At 41.8% G+C, this 18,121-nt stretch overlaps 1 pseudogene; it reads left to right on the forward strand.

The window, feature by feature from the left end:
- The first annotated feature begins 3,185 nt into the window (after positions 1 to 3,185).
- LOC135211848 (exocyst complex component 1-like) overlaps positions 3,186 to 18,121 on the forward strand; it is a 94,213-nt pseudogene continuing 79,277 nt past the window's right edge.

Genomic DNA, 18,121 nt, shown 5'->3' on the forward strand with positions numbered 1-18,121 from the left:
GTTGCTTGAAACCAGATAAGCATCATCGGAGGGTGGAGAGATACCAAAATCCTTTAAAGTTATGTATTTATTGCTGACGTTTCAGGACCATGTTAAAATGAGACTCAGATTAAAACATGATAAAAAGTTATTTCTTAACAAAATGCAAATTAGGTACAAGTTTAAATGAATCTGCTTGTATTCTTTATCATGTCTCTCCCCGGGGAATATGACTCATAATTTAGATGTATTAGTTCTGCTCTTCTATTTAAGTTTTGTTTATATTTTAGCTCTTATATGGTTTTATCATTTCATGTGTGAGATTTACCTCATTAATAGTACTATATATTGTTTTAGTAGGTTCTACAACGTTGTTTACAATTCTTTTTAGTATTGTAAATACATATACTGAGTGCATTCTCTCTCTCTCTCTCTCTCTCTCTCTCTCTCTCTCTCTCTCTCTCTCATGACATCGGTTGCTGCTCCTCTTCATCGTATCTATCCATTGAGACGAGGACTTCAAAACAAAACACAAGAGACTGTCGAAGCTGTACTAACACCAAGAGTTTCCAGAGGAGAGAGAGAGAGAGAGAGAGAGAGAGAGAGAGAGAGAGAGAGAGAGAGAGAGAGAGAGAGAGAGAGAGAGAGATGACTAGGATATTCTTCATCATGGACCACCAATAACTATACTCGGTTTTTTCCATCTGTCCACCCGCCTGTGGTGTTTGCGTATGGTAACACTGCGTCCCGGGCTTTAGATAGTTACATTCAGCTTACATTCAACAATAATAATATCCTATTTCGAATATTAACGGTGTAATTCGCATACAGTACATTATTAAAACACTTTTCAGTTGCAAATGTACATCCAGATATCCTTTTATTTACCTAAAACTTACACATAGCGAACCTACGTAAAGCCCGGGACGCAGTGTTACCATACGCAAACACCACAGGCGGGTGGACAGATAGAAAAGAAAGAAAGAAAAAAAAAAGAGTATAGTTATAGTACAATTCAGTCTTAGACCCGTGATGACGACTTCAAGCTGATGTGCAACGCAAAAGACCGAGGTTGAGGGATATAGTCTGAAAACGCCACATTCCAACGGAACCGCGAATAATCTTATTGGCATTACATCAGTAGCAGAACCTTAAAAGGCAGCGCTTGCGGACAAAGAAAACGCTTTAGAAGATGAAGACACACACAAAGAGAGAGAGAGAGAGAGAGAGAGAGAGAGAGAGAGAGAGAGAGAGAGTCCGCGAGTAGTGCCAAAAAGAAGCGGCTGTTAACCTGGTTTTGTTGAAGCTGCATAAGTCCTTTGTAACAAGCTTGACAGAGGTCGCAGGGCTAATACATATTATCAGATTCCTCGCCTGGACAAGCTGTACGGCTTCCTTCCCACATTTCCTTTGCTTTCTCTTCTCTCCTATTTTTTTTTCTTCTTCTTCTTCGTCTTCCCTCATTTTAGCATGCAGACTTTTTAAATTATTTGTACAGCGAAATACGTTATCATCAGCTCCTACCGTCACTATTATCCTGTATTTTGTTTCTACATTAAACAGTTAAGGACGAACGAATAGTCGGATAATGTACTACACTGGTAGGTATACCTAGACAAATAAAGTTCTTCTTCCTGAGATATTTGGCTGCCTTAGCTGACGATGCATGAATTTCATTTCTGCATTGCTCGAAACAAAAGAAGGTAGTATCAGACTTCTTCCTCCCTATGCTATGCTCCTGGAGTTTTGTTTATAAAAATATAACAACATTTAATGCTCATGTCACTTTCCTATGTGATAAACTTGATAAACTCAAACCAAATGAAACTGATAAAGTTTTTTATTCTTTGACCAGGATGAACACAAAAGCTCTGCAGTGCCTATTAGCTCTCAGCCATACTTGAAAGTAATTCATTTCCTTATGACAACGAGAGAGAGAGAGAGAGAGAGAGAGAGAGAGAGAGAGAGAGAGAGAGAGAGAGAAGAAGAGAGAGAGCTATTTTATAGAGAGTAACTGGTTGACTTGTTGAATTTCAGTTATCTTGCTTCGCAGCCACTCTAGCTGGTTTCGTGAACTATCATTGGGATATGTTAAATTTCTGTGTTCTCTGACACTGTCGCTACTCCAGAGCTTTGAGATAACTGTTTATTTCAAGTATTATGTACTTGCACGAAAGTGTATGACCAGAATACTGTCAATCATGACTAACCCTTTGTATTGTATCTTGGTAAACAAAATTCCTGTGCAGTCCATACTTTTGTAACCTGTAATTCATCTTTGTTCTGATCATTGTGTTAATGCATGTTGCAAGGAAACTGTTTTGTGGACAGAAATTATTTGTTGTCACGTAGGCAGAAAGTGATTTCTTATTCGTGAATAAATGGTACTCTTAAACAACAGAATTTTGGCTGCGTCTGTGGTCTTCAGTGGGTGTAATTGTGTGTATTGAGCTGAAAATCTCGAATACAATTGTAGTATATTGCAATTTGGCGGCAATAACGAATAGGATAGCATCAGTGACAACAAATTATTGCCCAACAATGAATAATGAGTAAAATTACTCACCTTTTGTCATTTCTCGAGACATTCTTGCACCCTACACATACATTCTGTTGGCATCAATGATGAATTTGTAAAATTCTGAACCACTTCGAGATGCGTTATATATACTTCCCACAATGGCAGAATTACAAGGAAATTCAGATGGCTGGTTGTTCAAGGACATATCTGCTGGTCAAATGAGTTATCATGAATAAATAACTGTGAAATTCTGTCTCTAAAGTTATTTATGAAAAGAACATAAATCTAGATTTAAAATGTCAAGTAATCCCCTGTGGCATCTCTGGAAATGAGCTGGTAGCCACAATAAAACTTTAAAGGCACATGATATTGAAAGTACACATGATTCGTGCTATCAAACTATCATTGTGTTTAAGGAAATAAAAAAATGTGGAGGAGTTACATGAACGATTAAAAATATATTAAAACGCATAGTAATATAAATCTAAACTGGGCCTCTGATAGCTCATCTGAATAAAAACGACATAAATGCTAAAATATATATATATGTATTGATTGCCAATTACAGCCTCCGAAAGCATTTGTCGAGAATTGGCAGGGAAACTGAAATCACATTTAGGCTCGAAAACGCTCTCTATACGTGTGGTTTCGCATCTTATAATGAAGAGATTCTTAAGATGTTTTCCGCACAGTGAATTCCATAGCAAAAAGATTGATTTTAGATTGTGTAGACTTCTTTAAATGACGAGTAATTACAGAATTACAGACGTTTCAGAACAGAAGAGCCTTCAAGTCGACGTTTGCCGAACCAAGAAGAAGAAATGTAAACAAAGGGAATTGACACTTCGCAGACCGGACACTCCCCCTAAGGTATGTTATCTTTGACGTTTCGTTCTTATTTTGACGAAGATTATCCACCATAATACGTTATTCGATGGAAAAATATGGCAGATTAATATAATATATGTTAATTTATCGACTGGTTATCACATTATCTTGATAACGAGTCGTCCGTTGTAGTAGTCGTCCGTTGTATTCGCAGTGAAGATAATTACGGGTATTTATTGTATTTTCGTGTGTTTTAAACTTACACTTTTCGATATAGCCAAGGCTGTAGCCTGTTAAATGACTAAAATTGTAATTTATTTATAAATCTTTAAATAAACAGATGTGGAAATACTACAATTAGCTATCATAGCCTAGCTTATAGGGTAAACAACCGCATGGACTGGCCCAACACACCGATGGTCACGGCTGTACACCCTCCGAAAAAGTACTTATAGTGCGTCCTGACACCGGAGATGGTCATCAGTCGCGACTTGTTGGTGAGAGACGCAGCTAAAGACCTCTACTCTCCTTTCGAAGTAAGTATTTTCTCCAAAGTTAGAAATTAAGGCCAAATTTAAAGCTTTAAACAGAGGGTAGTGAAAAGGGTGGCCAACGCAGTGTAAACTTCACCAAAACGCTTTCGAAATTTTTACTTATGATCAAGTAACTTAAAAGATTGACGCCATCTTAATGTTTGCGGAGTCGCTTTTGTCAACAAATTTCCCATTTCCTGTGATAAATCCGCACACCACTTGTACCCATAGACGCTGGGCCACTTTCATCACAACAATCGGAAAACGGTCCCTGGTCACGACGTTTTTAAGGAAACTACTGTTTTGGTAGAAGACGATGACGAAGCGTGCACTAGATAATTATTTAAATAAATAGTAAAACATCAATATTTTACATATTTATGATGATTAATTTGAAAATATTCGTTATTGAAAAAGTAACTCTATTCCTGTCTCAAATTTAAGTACTATATAATTATTTTTTGGAATTAGAACGTTCTTTTAAGTCCTGTATTATGACGGTCACGACATCTTGACTTTCGTACCTATTGTAAATGAATTGCTATACTCACCTTTCTTGCAGAACAGTTTACCAGTTATTCATGCAGATTGTTATCAGCTATTCATGTAATTGTTATAATCGTAATGCGCATATATATCTTTATTATTTACTTTTTGGATATACGAAGATATTTTACTGCCGGATTACCGCCGTAGTGTGACGCAATCGCTTTCAGTCCCTGGGCCTCTGTCTGTTTTCGCACCATAAGAAATTAATGGGGCCAAATTTGCAATGACCAGAAAGGCGTCAAGAGAGGAAAGTTAGCATTGAGGGGCATATGTTTTGATTGAGAAAAATACAAATTTGTACAATAGCTAACATGTAAAAAATACTTGATTACAAAAAACTTGATTGACAACTAAGCAGCATACCTAATATGGGTTTCAGAGACAGTGCAAGCACGTTTTTTGGCAATATTTCTGTAATGAACGCTTGTATCATAACGAGATTTTGCTGTAGTGTATTACACCCAGTGCCATAATTTATAAGGGTATCTTGAATCACTAATCGTAAAGAATAATGACACTTTTCCTTGTACCAAGAGACAAAAACTCCATTATCCAGAAATGGATACGAACACAGGAGTAAAAAGCTCCACCTACCCTCTCCCCCCACCTCCACCGCCACCCCTGTCCTTCTTCCTTCCATCGCCTTCCCTTCTCTTTCTCTGTTGCCAATTGGTATGTGTTTCACCCTCCAAACTGGGTATAAGACTTACACAAAACGTGGAAATTGGTGAAATTAGCCTATGTATTGGAAGTATATATACCTAAATATTGAAGCAATTTTATCATTATTGCATTACTATGACAACTAGAATTCATGGAAACAGTTTATGATAATGCATCGGTGTATGTGTGAAGCTCCACTAATGTGGCAATGATGATTTTGCCATTCTTAGCATGCAAACATTAAAGGTTGCATATATTTCTGGCATACAGTTATTAAAAAGAATCAAAATACTAATACAGACAGTCCCCGGGTTACGACGGGGGTTCCGTTCTTGAGACGCGTCGTAAGCCGAAAATCGTCGTAAGCCGGAACGACGCTTGGAAATATGTCTTAAACTAATAAAAAGTTATAAAAACCTTACTTGTAATCCTTTGGTTACACTACATGTTGTTTCCTGTAGTTTTATGTACAACCTGGAGTTATTTTCATAAAAGAATGCTGGTTCTTGAAGGTAAAAACTATTGTAATCCTCTGGTGACACTACATTCTTGAAGTTTTATGTACAACCTGGAGTGATTTTGCCAAATCTTGAGGGCTACAAGAACAGCTGATTACTATTTACGTATCATATAGACTAATTAAAGTAAACGTATCTTTAAATAGGCTTATATATTAGTATCAACAAAAAAAAACATTTCCTGCTATGAGTCAGAGGCCGTTTAATGAAACGAACACTTCTCTGTCCTATCTGTTCAGAAAATAAATGTTACGTCAATCCCCGAGACGGTGACCATTGTTGCCAAGGCGTCTCTCTCTCTCTCTCTGATCAAATTACACTGGAACTTTGACATACGATTGCCCTAATATACGAATGTTTTGAGATACAACAGAAAATTTGCGAAAATATAAGCTTTGATATACAACGAAATATTTGAGATACGATTTTGCGATGAGTGTTAGTTGTATAGGCGACCGATAAATGGCGTTCAGTCTGTTTGTTTGTTGGTGCTGCATGTTAACACGTCGTTGTTTAGTTCGTTGTATTTGCGCTATTTTTCGTGTTATTTTGTCTATTTTATTATTACCATGGGTCTCAAAGTTAAAGACAAAGCAGTGATAAGAAAAACCCAAGAAAATGATTTCGATGGAAGCAAAACATGAAATTATAGCAAAGCATAAAACCTTCCAAAGGCATCACCATTATTTCTAAACTACAAACTGATTAAAATAAAAAAATAAAAATTAGTTTAGCAATGTTATTTCATTTGTGTTTATTACGTAGTTATTAGTGTAACATACGTAAATAAAAAAGAGAACAAATCGTCCCTGCCACCCTTCCCTACCTCTTCCCCCTGCTGGCCTCACGTCATCTTTCGTTGTGGTAAGTAAAATTCCTTTCTTTTTTTTAATTGATTTTATTAACATTTATTATCATTTATCACATTGCTATGTTATTTTATCATTATGTGTGTTATTACTCGTTTTATTTGTGTATAAATTGTGTATATTATGTATTTAGCTGTGTTTAGGTGTGGTTTCATACCGCTAGAACGGATTAATACATATTACATTATTTTTAAATGGGAAAAAATGCTTTGAGATACAACTGTTTGATATACGACGATGGTAACGGACAAATTAAATTCGTATGTCAAGGTTCCAGTGTACTGGATAATGTCTCTCTTTTGGAATACTTCGATTTTGCCAAATCTTGAAGGGCTACAAGAACAGTTGATTACTATTTACGTATCATATAGACTAATTAAAGTAAACGTATCTTTAAATAGGCTTATATTATTAGTATCAACAAAGCATTTACTGGCATGAGTCGAGGCCGTTTAACGAAACGAACACTTTCTCTCTGTCCTTACTCGGAGCGTCGGAAGACGCCTATCTCTCTCTCTCTCATCTCTCTCTCTCGTCGTCTCTCTCTATCTCTTCTCTTCCTCTTCTCTCCTTTCTCTCTCTCCTCTCTCATTGTAATCTAACCAGAAACTTCGTTTGTTATTATATTACTGGAAACAAGCAATGATTTTTTTCATTATTTGTGCTTTTGGACTGTTATATGTAAACTTTATTCATTCGCTCGGAAAAACTAGTTCCGCATATGAGGCGTCACTAAAAAACATAGAAAAATACGACATAAAAAGTGTCGAAAATCATCATAACCTCAAAATTTTTGTTGTAATCTAACCAGAAACTTATTTTTATTAATATACTGTGCTAAACTATAAAGGAGTTTTTATCATAGTATGAGTTTTTTAAAAGCGTCGTTAACTCGGAGCGTCGGAAGCGTCAGCGTCGTAACCTCGGTAACAAGCGTCCGTAACCCAAGACGGATTTTTCCATTGAATATTAAGAAAAAGCGTCGTAAACCTCGGAACGTCGTAAGCCGGAACCGTCGTAACCCGGGGACCGCCTGTATAGGCTTAAATCAATGAAAAGTGCTAGCAAAAAAAAAATATAATCCACTGATCGTCATCTGCTCCGCGATGGTTTTCGGCAACCAGATGTATGACAAGGTTAGAAACATTGGATTTCTACTTGTTCCGATATACGTTATACAAACCATCGGTCCTTTAACAATAGGAAGGTAACTAGCGGCAGCTGGAACGGTCGTAAGCTTCGAACAAGGGAGTTCGGTAGTGAACTGCTTGTCAGACAGTGCGCACGCAGCGCGACTGGGAGGTGAAGAATCACTTTTGCTTTTGGCCGTGTGGTGTGGGGACGTTGTTCGCCATCGCTCTCTGCCCGCTACATCGTCTTCACTTGCCCCACACTGTCACACAATATTGTTTATTATTCTATTTTTTTCAAGGATTATTGATGATCATGAAGTATTGAGGTAGTTTTTGTCTTATATTTAAAAGGGTTTTCCATCAAATAACATCCTAAACTATATTCACGCGGTCATTTATTCATTATCATCTTTGTGCCATTAAAAAATAAAAAATATGATTGGCTAACCCGCTCGGACCATCTCTGCCATCACCTGTTCCCACCAGATGGTGATGTAATGTTTACGTTCAGGTCAGATTTCTTTATGCCATATTCTCTTATACAGTTTGTAATATTTTTATGATTTTTGGCTAATTTTCTCCCTTACAGTATTGTGCTTGTTTTGTTTTTGCATTATGTCATCTACAACAAGCAGCGATGAAAGCACTAGGCTGTATAGAAGAGTGTTTGTGGGAACTGAATGTTTCGATTTTGCAGGATGACCATGTAGTCTGTTAGCCTAGATGTTGAGGCATGATGCTAGAGGCCGATAGTTTACGTGGACAATTATGACACACCAGAAGCCTACTTCATCTTTTCCTTTTGTCTTCCTGTGTTGCTTCTCTTCCATTAGCCTACCTGATAGCTAGGTTAATTCCTCTCTCTCTCTCTCCTGCTCTGCCTTTTTTTTCCTCCCAATGTGGTTCAGGAGAAAAGTAATCAATTGATTTACATAATTTTTTTATAAGTTAGAATTTTGACTGAATGTCGACTGAATGTATAAGGGTCAAGATTGTTCACCCTCCCTCCCCCAGTGTTCTACCATTTTTAGTTTCCCCCAAAAGAGAGAAGGCTTCAGAGCCTTGGCATCTGTCTGTAGCCTGCCCTCTAGACTGTCCTTGTCAGTTGGTTTAAGGTCTGTGCCCTTCAACACCTCTCAACCATTTTCTGGTTTGGGTTTGGAGCCAAACTACCAAGCAAATCCGGAAAGTTGTTTGGTGGCTTGACACTCTTGTTCACTGGCTCCAGTGTTGCCTCGTAACAGCCTGAATCTACAAAATGTAGCAGTTTTTTCCGCTAAGTTGGCAGCACTGGCGGTCTCACGTAAGATCTTTTTGGAGAAAGTGATTGTGAAGTAGTATGTTAATGAGTGGAGATAGGGATTAGCCGTATTATTTTTGCCTCGGTACAGTCAACCCCTGATTATCTGCAGTTCAGCATTCACGGCTTCAGTTATTCATGGATTTTTCTGTGGAACATACGAGTATATCCACGTTGTTCCTAAAGAATTTGCCTATTCACAGATTTTTTCATAGAGCAAGATTATTTGGACACTTGGCTACTGTTAAAATAGAAACCCACCCAGCCTCCACACATCTTAGTGGGTGGTCATGAAAAAATCTAACCTGAACGGAGACATTCCAGCACCATGTGGTGGGAACAGGTGATTACAGGGACAGTCCTAGCGGGTTAGCCAGTCGTATTTTGATTTTTTGTTTAAATGCCAAACACACCTAATAGCACGAAGAGAAAGCTAACTTTAAACTGTGTGATAGTAATGCTTTTAAGGAAGATTGTAAAATATTTTTTAAGTATACTGTAATAGTTTTTGTACATTCAACTTCCCTGTCAGATATATACTTAGCTATAGACTCCATCGTCCCCAACAGAAATTCAAATTTCGCGGCACACGCTTACAGGTAGGTCAGGTGATCTACCGCCCTGCTGCTGGGTGGCAGGACTAGGAACCATTCCCGTTTTCTAATCAGATTTTCTCTGTCGCCGGTACCATCAACAACGTTGTTGGTTCCTCTTGACGGATTTTCGATTTTCATCGCCTTTGATCTGCTTGATTGTCTTAATTGGTGAAGTATTGGATCGTTGGTTTGACATACGCTACAGTGGACTGTTTTTTTTATCTCGGTTTTGACTATTTCTTTAAGAGTCTGATTCTCCTTATGTAATAAGAACTTGTGTGAATAAGGGCTGTAAGGTGAGGTTACCGAAAGCTTCGGTTGACCCTCACTCTGTATGTAAGAAGTGTAAGAAAGATGAATGTTCTATTTCTAACACCTGTAAAGAATGCGAGAATTTGAGTGTTGAGGAATGGAAGTCTCTGGCTTCCTACTTAAGGAAGTTAGAGAGGGATAGAGTCAGGAAAGCTTCCTCCAGAAGCTAAAGTAGGTCTCGCTCTAACGAGTCGGTTTCCAACATGATAGCTCCTATCCCTAATATAGTAGTTACACCCTCTCCCTCAGTATCAGCCCCTTCTCCCTTTACAGAACCTGCAGATTCGTCTTCGGAAATTGCAGGTCTCAAAGCTGCCCTTAAGAGTATGGAACTTAAGATGGCAGCGTTAGGAGGTAAGCACAGTGCTGTGATTAGTGCAGTGGACAGTGATATTAGTGTCCCCAGTGCAGTGGAGGGTGCATCTGATCGGCCTCTGCAACGCTCCCAGGCCTAGACCTCTTTGCCAAGCTCCAAGGCCCAGAGGAGAAGAATGTCAAAAGCCTTAAGGAGGTTGTGGAGGATCCCCACCGATCAGGTGTCCCCTCGGCAGGATCTGTTGCATCTCAGACTGCCAAGGATCGCTACCGAAAAAGCGTCCTTCGTGAGTGCTTCTCGTCCTCCGAGTCTTCGTCTCCCAGGTGCGGATGGAGCTCTTCCGAAGAGGAGCTGGAAAGCGCCTACGCTAGATTCTAGTCCCTAGCGCTTCCCAGAAGGTCCTATGATGGACAGTAAGAGCGCTAAGAGAGCCAAGAGAGCCCTGGTTTCGTCCTTGTTCAAGATGGGAGGGCCCCATACTCCCTCCAGACCGCCATCCCCTCCTTCTGACAAGGAAAGGGATGAAACTACCTCCAGGATCCTCCTGAACTTGCAGGAGCAGATCTCTTCGCTGGTTGGGGCGCTTTCAAAGGATCCTCGGCGTAGGAAAGACGTGTCTCTTCCTATTAAGAAGATCCTCGCATTGCATGGAGTTCCCTTTCCTTTCCAAGATCCCCTCGCCAGCTCGCTCTCTAAAGAGGTCCTACGAACTCTCTGCTTCGTGCTCTTCTACTCGGAAAGTTATTGTTATAATACAATTAAGTTTGTTCATACTTACCATGGCAGATATATATATAGCTGTATTTTCTGAAGTCCGACAGAATTTAAAAATTCGCGGCACACGCAGTGGGCAAGGCCAGGTGGTAGTACCCATTCCGCCGCTGGGAGGCGGATATCAGGAAACTATTCCCATTTTCTATTCATATTTTATCAGTGCCACTGTCTCCTGAGGGGAGGTGGGTGGGCACTTTAATTATATATATCTGCCAGGTAAGTATGAACAAACTTAATTGTATTATAACAATAACATTTTGTTCATGAAACATTACCTGACAGATATATATATAGCTGAATCCCACCTTCGGATGGTGGGAAGAGACAGAATAGGATTTTTGGGAAACTAAATTAAGTAGATGATATACATCTTGGTTCCTGACCTGTTAGCATAGCCGACTTCGTGATTACTGTCACCAAGTCTGCTTCTGCGTTACTAGAGTTGCCAGCGAGGTAGAGACCTGTAATGCTGGTGCGCTCTAGATGATCTGTCAACGGGGGCGTGACCACAATGTGACTAGACCATATGACCATACTTTTGAGGGCACCGAAGCTAAAACCACCACCTGACCTAACCTATCAAAGTTAGTTCCATAACTTCTAGGCTAAAGAAAGGAACGCGCCTCAAGCGACCAACCCTTCAAGTTAAAAGCACACCTATCCCTTTTCTATAGGATAGGATTCGTGTTGCTTCTTGCACCCAATAATATATCTACGGATATGTATGGTCCTAGCGACTTACGGATCTGAAATGTCGTCTTCACATCCCGTCGGGAGTGTGAAGCGAACACAGAGTTGCTTCGCTAAAGCGTGGCACTCAGGGATGTTACTGAGTGTCATGCTCTGTTGAAATGCTTCCGAGCCGCGCCCTCACCTCTTGAGCATTCATATTAAGAAAAAAATCTCAATCTTTATGCAAACATAATGAATGAGACCTCTTAAAAGAACTCCTTGGCTATAATGCCAGGGTGTTCTTGGACATGAACCAGTCTGGTCTTTTTACGGAACACCGCAGATTGTCGGGAGTGTGAAGCGAACCCAGAGTTGCTTCGCAAAAGCGTGGCACTCAGGATGTTACTGAGTGTCATGCTCTGTTGAAATGCTTCCGAGGCCGCGCCCTCACCTCTTGAGCATTGATATTAAGAAAAAATCTCAAATCTTTATGCAAACATAATGAATGGAGACTCTTAAAAGAACTCCTTGGCTATCATGCCAGGGTGTTCTTGGACATGAACTAGTCTGGTCTTTTTACGAACACCGCAATTGTTCTGTTGACCTTGACTTTCTATAGTTTTATCAAGATAAAACTTGAGAGACCCTACAGGGCACAGGACTCTCTAATGCCCTTGCCCAATAATTTGTGCCATACCCTTGGTCTCCAAGCCTTCGGGTCAATGGTCAGACAGGTTTTGTTTTTCGTTCTTATCAAGAACGGAAGGCTTAGCGGACAGACCGCATTATGTCCTTTAAAAGCCAAAACCTCTGATGATGGCTAAAACCTCACTAACCCTCCTTGCCGTGGCTAGAGCGGTTAGAATATTAGCCTTTCTGGTCAACGTGTATTAAGTTCGCAGAAAGGATAGGTTCGAAATGCTTTTGGCATCAGAAACTCAGACTACGTCTAAGTTCCATGCCGGAACCTTTGATCCAGAGAATACAATATCTCCACAGACCTCAAAGATCGTGAAGCTTTGTTGTTTGACAGAACCGAATCTCTGAGCCTAGAGGCCGTCAACAACATATTTGCATATTCATAAATTATCAACAGTTAGGACTTCTATCTTATCTCATACTTCATACGGAAAGATAGAACCATAACGAAAATTCACAGAGGTCGAGGTGGAGGAACAGTCATTTTTCCCTTCACTACTCCAGAAAACGGCCCCTCCGATTGAAAACTGAAAATAGGCAGCACTGCTTTGCCTTGGCCAAGAGACTGCCATTAATCTTGAAGATCTTATCGCTTCTCGATAGTCTGAACGCTTTCAGACTCAGAGAGGAGAGATATTAGATACTTCACTAAGTGACGATGTTTGATTACACCGATTCTCTCGGGAAGGGTCTTTGGAAAATTCTCTGAATTACCTGACCTCTGTGAATCCAACCTCTTAGAGGCCAACATGTGGCGACTAAAGCTAATCCTCTAGGATCATGAATAAGGGAACAACTTAAGAGGAAGCTCCTTCGTCTTCAATATTACGAAAAAACTTAACGAAAGGACTCCCTCAGTCTCTCCTCACTTTCGACATACTTTCTAAGTGAGGATTACTCAGACGTCAGTAGTTGTTGCCTTCGATCGAGAAGACCCCCACGGACGTGCACTAGATTAACGAACCTATTGAGGATCGTTACGTTCCGTGCCCAAGCCCATAACCAATTCTCTCTTCTCGAGCTATGAGAGAGCTGAGAAAATTATCCGAGATGATTTGGGCCACTCGATCCAACCTTCACCCTTCGAGGAACTGGAAAGCCGACTAATTTGGCTTCCAATTCTTTCAGACAATGTGCCAGAAACATCTGTTCTCTGTTCGGATGTCTGGCACCCTCTCGCTATCTGAGGTGATCCTCAAGCCGTTGAGAGAAAATTAGAATTACAAGATCTTTGATGTTATTCCAATTTCTTCGTGAGGAAAATTTGTCGAGGTCTGAATTGCTGTTTATTCAGGGAAACAAGCTTCTCCAGCGAGGAAATGGTCCCCAGCAAACTCATCCATTCCCTCACTCAGCCTGCTTCCTTCCCTAAATAAGGCTGCGCTTGCATAAGCAGGAGAGCATTATTATAGTGCTATGCCGCGGTAGATTCGTACAGAATGTTACCGTGCGGTAAACCCGCACCTAACAAGTATAAGAGATATCTTGTTGAAATTTTTCTAAGTAAAGCGGCAGGTATGATCATTCAAGATTACTAGAAATTTCCTCAACCCGAGGCTAAAATCCATGATTGTAGGGCAAAGAGACGGTTTATTAAGCCATTCCCGCAAGGGAGAGAGACGTAACCAACCGCGCATGACACCGAGCTAGCCGGTACTGCGTAGATCACAGACAGCAGCCTTGATCATCGTCTCGCACTATCTGCCTGAGTTTTGCCAGCTACTCCTTTTACGAGGGAATAGGTATGAAATTATCGAGCCAAAGGAAACTCTCAAGCAGGGCATCATTTAAACGAAACAAAATTCGCTAAATACAGAAGCTGAGTTGATGTTGCAGTTCAATTAGAATACTTCTCGTCTAAGTCGCAATCCGTGAATAACTAGGATATGCGCCTACCCCTCGGACAATTCAACTGCTTAGTAGAATCATGTCGCGAGGTTAATATACGTAGTATATTTATAGTATTCTGAACAACGATCTCCATCCTAAATTCTTCCTTAAAGAAAACAAAATAAGGATTGGAGATCGACCACCTTCGATCTCTATCAAAAAGAGTGAAGGAGAAGTCTTCCTCGAAGGAAAGCTTCAATGGAGAACAGAATACTATCTGCCTGAGTTGCCAGCTACTCCCTTTACGAAGGAATAGGTATGATATTATCGAGCAAAAGGACACTCTCAGCAGGCCTATTTAAACGAAACAGAATTCGCTAAATACAGAGCTGAGTTGGTGTTGTCGTAACAATACCTGAAGAGTTGTTCTTACTCCGAAAACTCTTGGAAGGTTGAAGGGAGTGTCAAATAAATACATTAGAACAACAGTTCTTTCGGCTTCTATCCGCAGAGGTAAATACGATATGCGTATATGACTCGACCCATGCGTTAGCAAAATGACGCAAAGATAAACTACGTAAGTATTGTAGTAATTTGAACATCGAATTCTCTACTACATCTTTCCTGGACGAGGAAGAGAGAAAGAAAGGGAAAACGACTGTCCACGTTCGGTTCTGAAAATGAATGAGAGCTCTTCCGAAATTTGTTACTTATCCGCTTAAGCGATAATGTTATGAAGATCTTTGTCAATGAGAACTAACCCATTTACATGACAGAAAGTAATCCAGGAATTCGAGCATATAGTTTTCCCGATTCCCGCAGAAATCGAGGAAGGGGCAGGATTCCTGATTAGAGACTGGGCTTACGACAAGGAAGGACCTTAATGTTCCCCTTCGGCAGCGCAATCCCGAAAGCAGACGAGGCGTTTTATGACACCGAAATCTGCTTACAGTTTTCCTGGAATTCATCAAGTGATGGATTCTATTGAACGCTCCCTTCGTAAAAGAAAAGCGAAGTAGACATCTTGACGAGACCAAACTCCTTCCTCTACTTCGACGACGCCGTCTTGAAGAGCGTTCTTGCAGGAATCCTGCCGAACGTCTTGATGCGTAGGACGCCTATCGTTCTGAAGAACGTCCTGGCAAAGTGCTCTACCGAGCGTCTGACGTGTAGGATGCCGAGCGTCTTCAAAAGCGTCCTCGCGAGCGTCCTCGCTAGCGTCCTGGCGAGCGTCCTCGCTAGCGTCCTGGCGAGCGTCCTCGCTAGCGTCCTGCCGAGCTTCCACCGAAGCGTCCTGGCGAATGTCCACAAAAGCGTCCTGCTGAGCGTCCTCAAAAGCGTGCTGGAAAGCGTCCTGCTGAGCGTCCTCAAAAGCTTCCTGCCGAGCGTCCTCAAAAGCGTCCTGGAAAGCGTCCAGCTACGAGAGTGTCTGAGCAGAGAACACCAAGTCTTCGAACGACGTTTGCAGAGAAGGAAACTCGTTGAGCGCCTTGATGCATGCAAGGCCCGCCAAGAGGCGTCCTGGCGAGCGACCTTTGCCAACATCTCAATGTTATACTAACCGCGTTTTGCGTATGACATTGAATATTTTTAAGGGACGTCCTCATGCGAGTCTCCATGGAGAGCCGCACGCTGCTCCTGAAGAGTGTGAACACTAAAGGAAGACGTATGGCTTTCGTCTTCCGCAAGGTGCTTGCCGAGCGTCCTGGAGAATGTCGGTCTACTTATAGGACGTCGAGCACCTCCAAAAGCTTCCTCACGTCTAAATTGCCCTTCTTATGCCGACCAGAGGGACATAAGTTGTTTGACTGTGCAAAGCAGCTTGCCGGCCGTCAAACTTATCAGCTTGCTTTATCGAAGTAAAGCGAACGTTACATAACGTATACGGAGCGCAATGAGGAGAGGAGACGAATACTGAGTTGCTCCTCCAAAAGGTGGAATCAAGAATGTCCTTGATTACCAAATTCTTTGGAATGCTAGCGAGGTTGAAACAGCTCTAACTTCATGCGCGTTCCCCCCCCCCACTCGCAGGAGGCTCAAATCACTCTTCTGGCAAGATGAATGAACCTCCTTAATAATGTATAAGTGATATATACATGAGCGTTCACTCGCAGGAGGCTCAAAATCACTCTTCTGGCAAGATGAATGAGCCTCCTTAATAATGTATACATGTGTATACATGAGCGGTCACTCGCAGGAGGCTCAAATCACTTCTTGGCAAGATGAATGAGCCTCCTTAATAATGTATAAATGATATATACATGAGCGTTCTCGCAGGAGCTCAAATCACTCTTCTGGCAAGATGAATGAAGCCTCCTTAAATGTCCTTAGGAAAAGAGCCAGTGCATTCTTCTAAAAGGGAAAATGTGGTCTCTTTACTCTCTCATCCTCTCGTGACGAGAGAGAGGACGTGAAGCGCTCTTCTCTAAACGCTTCTTTAGGGGGCGCGAGTCCTTCCGAGAACTCCAACCCCTGTGTGGGGAGGACGCCTCGGAGGACGAGAAGCAATCTTTCAAGATTCGCGCACGTGCACGATCTTTAGCAGCCTGGGAAGAGTCAACAGGTTCTGCCGAAGGGACGCCAGATCGGTGGGAGCCCCCGTAACCCTCTTGCGGCTTTCGACATGCCCTCTCCCTCCCGAGTCCTGGGAGTCCGACAGAGGTCCAGGCCTAGAGGCATTATGGGGCCGATCTGACGCCCCCTCCACAACACAAGGGGCACTACACTTCACAACACTGGTTGGAGAGCGGCGACTTTAGTCTAAGATTACTTGATGTAATCCTTTAGCAGACACTTATTCTAGGCTCGTAAGCCATACCACAGGGTTAGGCAAAATAAAATCTACAGTAGGTTAGAAGGTTCATTATTTCTAACTTCTGTTTTACTGTGGAGGAAAACTCCTGATTCTAACACGCTCTAAAATGCGTAATTGAATCCTCCTTCTTCCGTAATCAGTCACACATTACACTAATTACCTTATGCAAAGAAAACATGTAACGTCTATATACTAAGCGAGTGTCTACCGAAAGTTACGGTAGCCTCACCTTACCATGCAGACAACAAAGTCTGAAACTAGGCTAACTAGCTTCAGACATCAAATGCAATGAAAAAAACAAAAAATTTACGATAGCGTATGCCTAGCCACAAATCCAAGTTAATAATCGAAAGAATAATTAGGATACTTAAGTGGCTAATGAAGTTTCAAAATCCTAGGCGGAGGTCTGTAAACAGTTTGTTTACCGACCGGCGACAGAAAAAAATATGAATAGAAAAAGAATGGGAATAGTTCCTGATATCCGCCTCCCAGTCGGCGGGAATGGGTACTACCACCTGGCCGCCCACTGCGTGTGCCGCGAATTTTTAAATTCTGTCGGACTTCAGAAAATACAGCTATATATATATCTGTCAGGTAAGTTTCATGAACAAAACAAGAGGCTCGGAACGCTTAGCGACCGAGCCCTCCTCTGCTTCCAAGCATGAAGCGGCCACGAGACATGAGGATCGGTCCAAGCGTCTGCCCCGCACCGGACTCGATCCTCTGTCCAACCGCTCGGCTCCTCACAGCAGCGTTTCCACTCCCGCAAAAGAGGCTTTACCTTTGCAAGGTGCGCCAGACAAGAGTGATGCGCCATCATGCTCTCGCAGCAAGTTCCCCAGTCAGGCTCTCTGGCACCAGTCAGGCGCGAGGCGATATCCAGGCGAGAGGCCCTTCCTTCCAGCCCGCGAGGCTCCTTCCAGCCGCGAGGCGCCAGCATGGCGCCAGGCTCCTTCCAGGATCGTAGATCCTTCCAAGAACTCTTCGCCTTCTAGGCATGATACGCCAGCTAGACGAGAGGCTCCTTACAGAGACGTGACTCTTTCCAGGAGCGAGGCTCCTTCCAGAGCAGTGGCTTCTGCCACACCAGCCAGGCATGAGGCGCCAACCAGGCTCGAGGCGCCTTCCAGACGTGAAGTTCCTTCCAGGAGCTATACTCCTCCCAAGAATGGGACTCATTCCAGGATAGTAACTCCAGGCAGACACTTTTCGAC

Source organism: Macrobrachium nipponense, chromosome 40 (genome assembly GCF_015104395.2).
Source record: "Macrobrachium nipponense isolate FS-2020 chromosome 40, ASM1510439v2, whole genome shotgun sequence".
NCBI lineage: Eukaryota > Metazoa > Arthropoda > Malacostraca > Decapoda > Palaemonidae > Macrobrachium > Macrobrachium nipponense.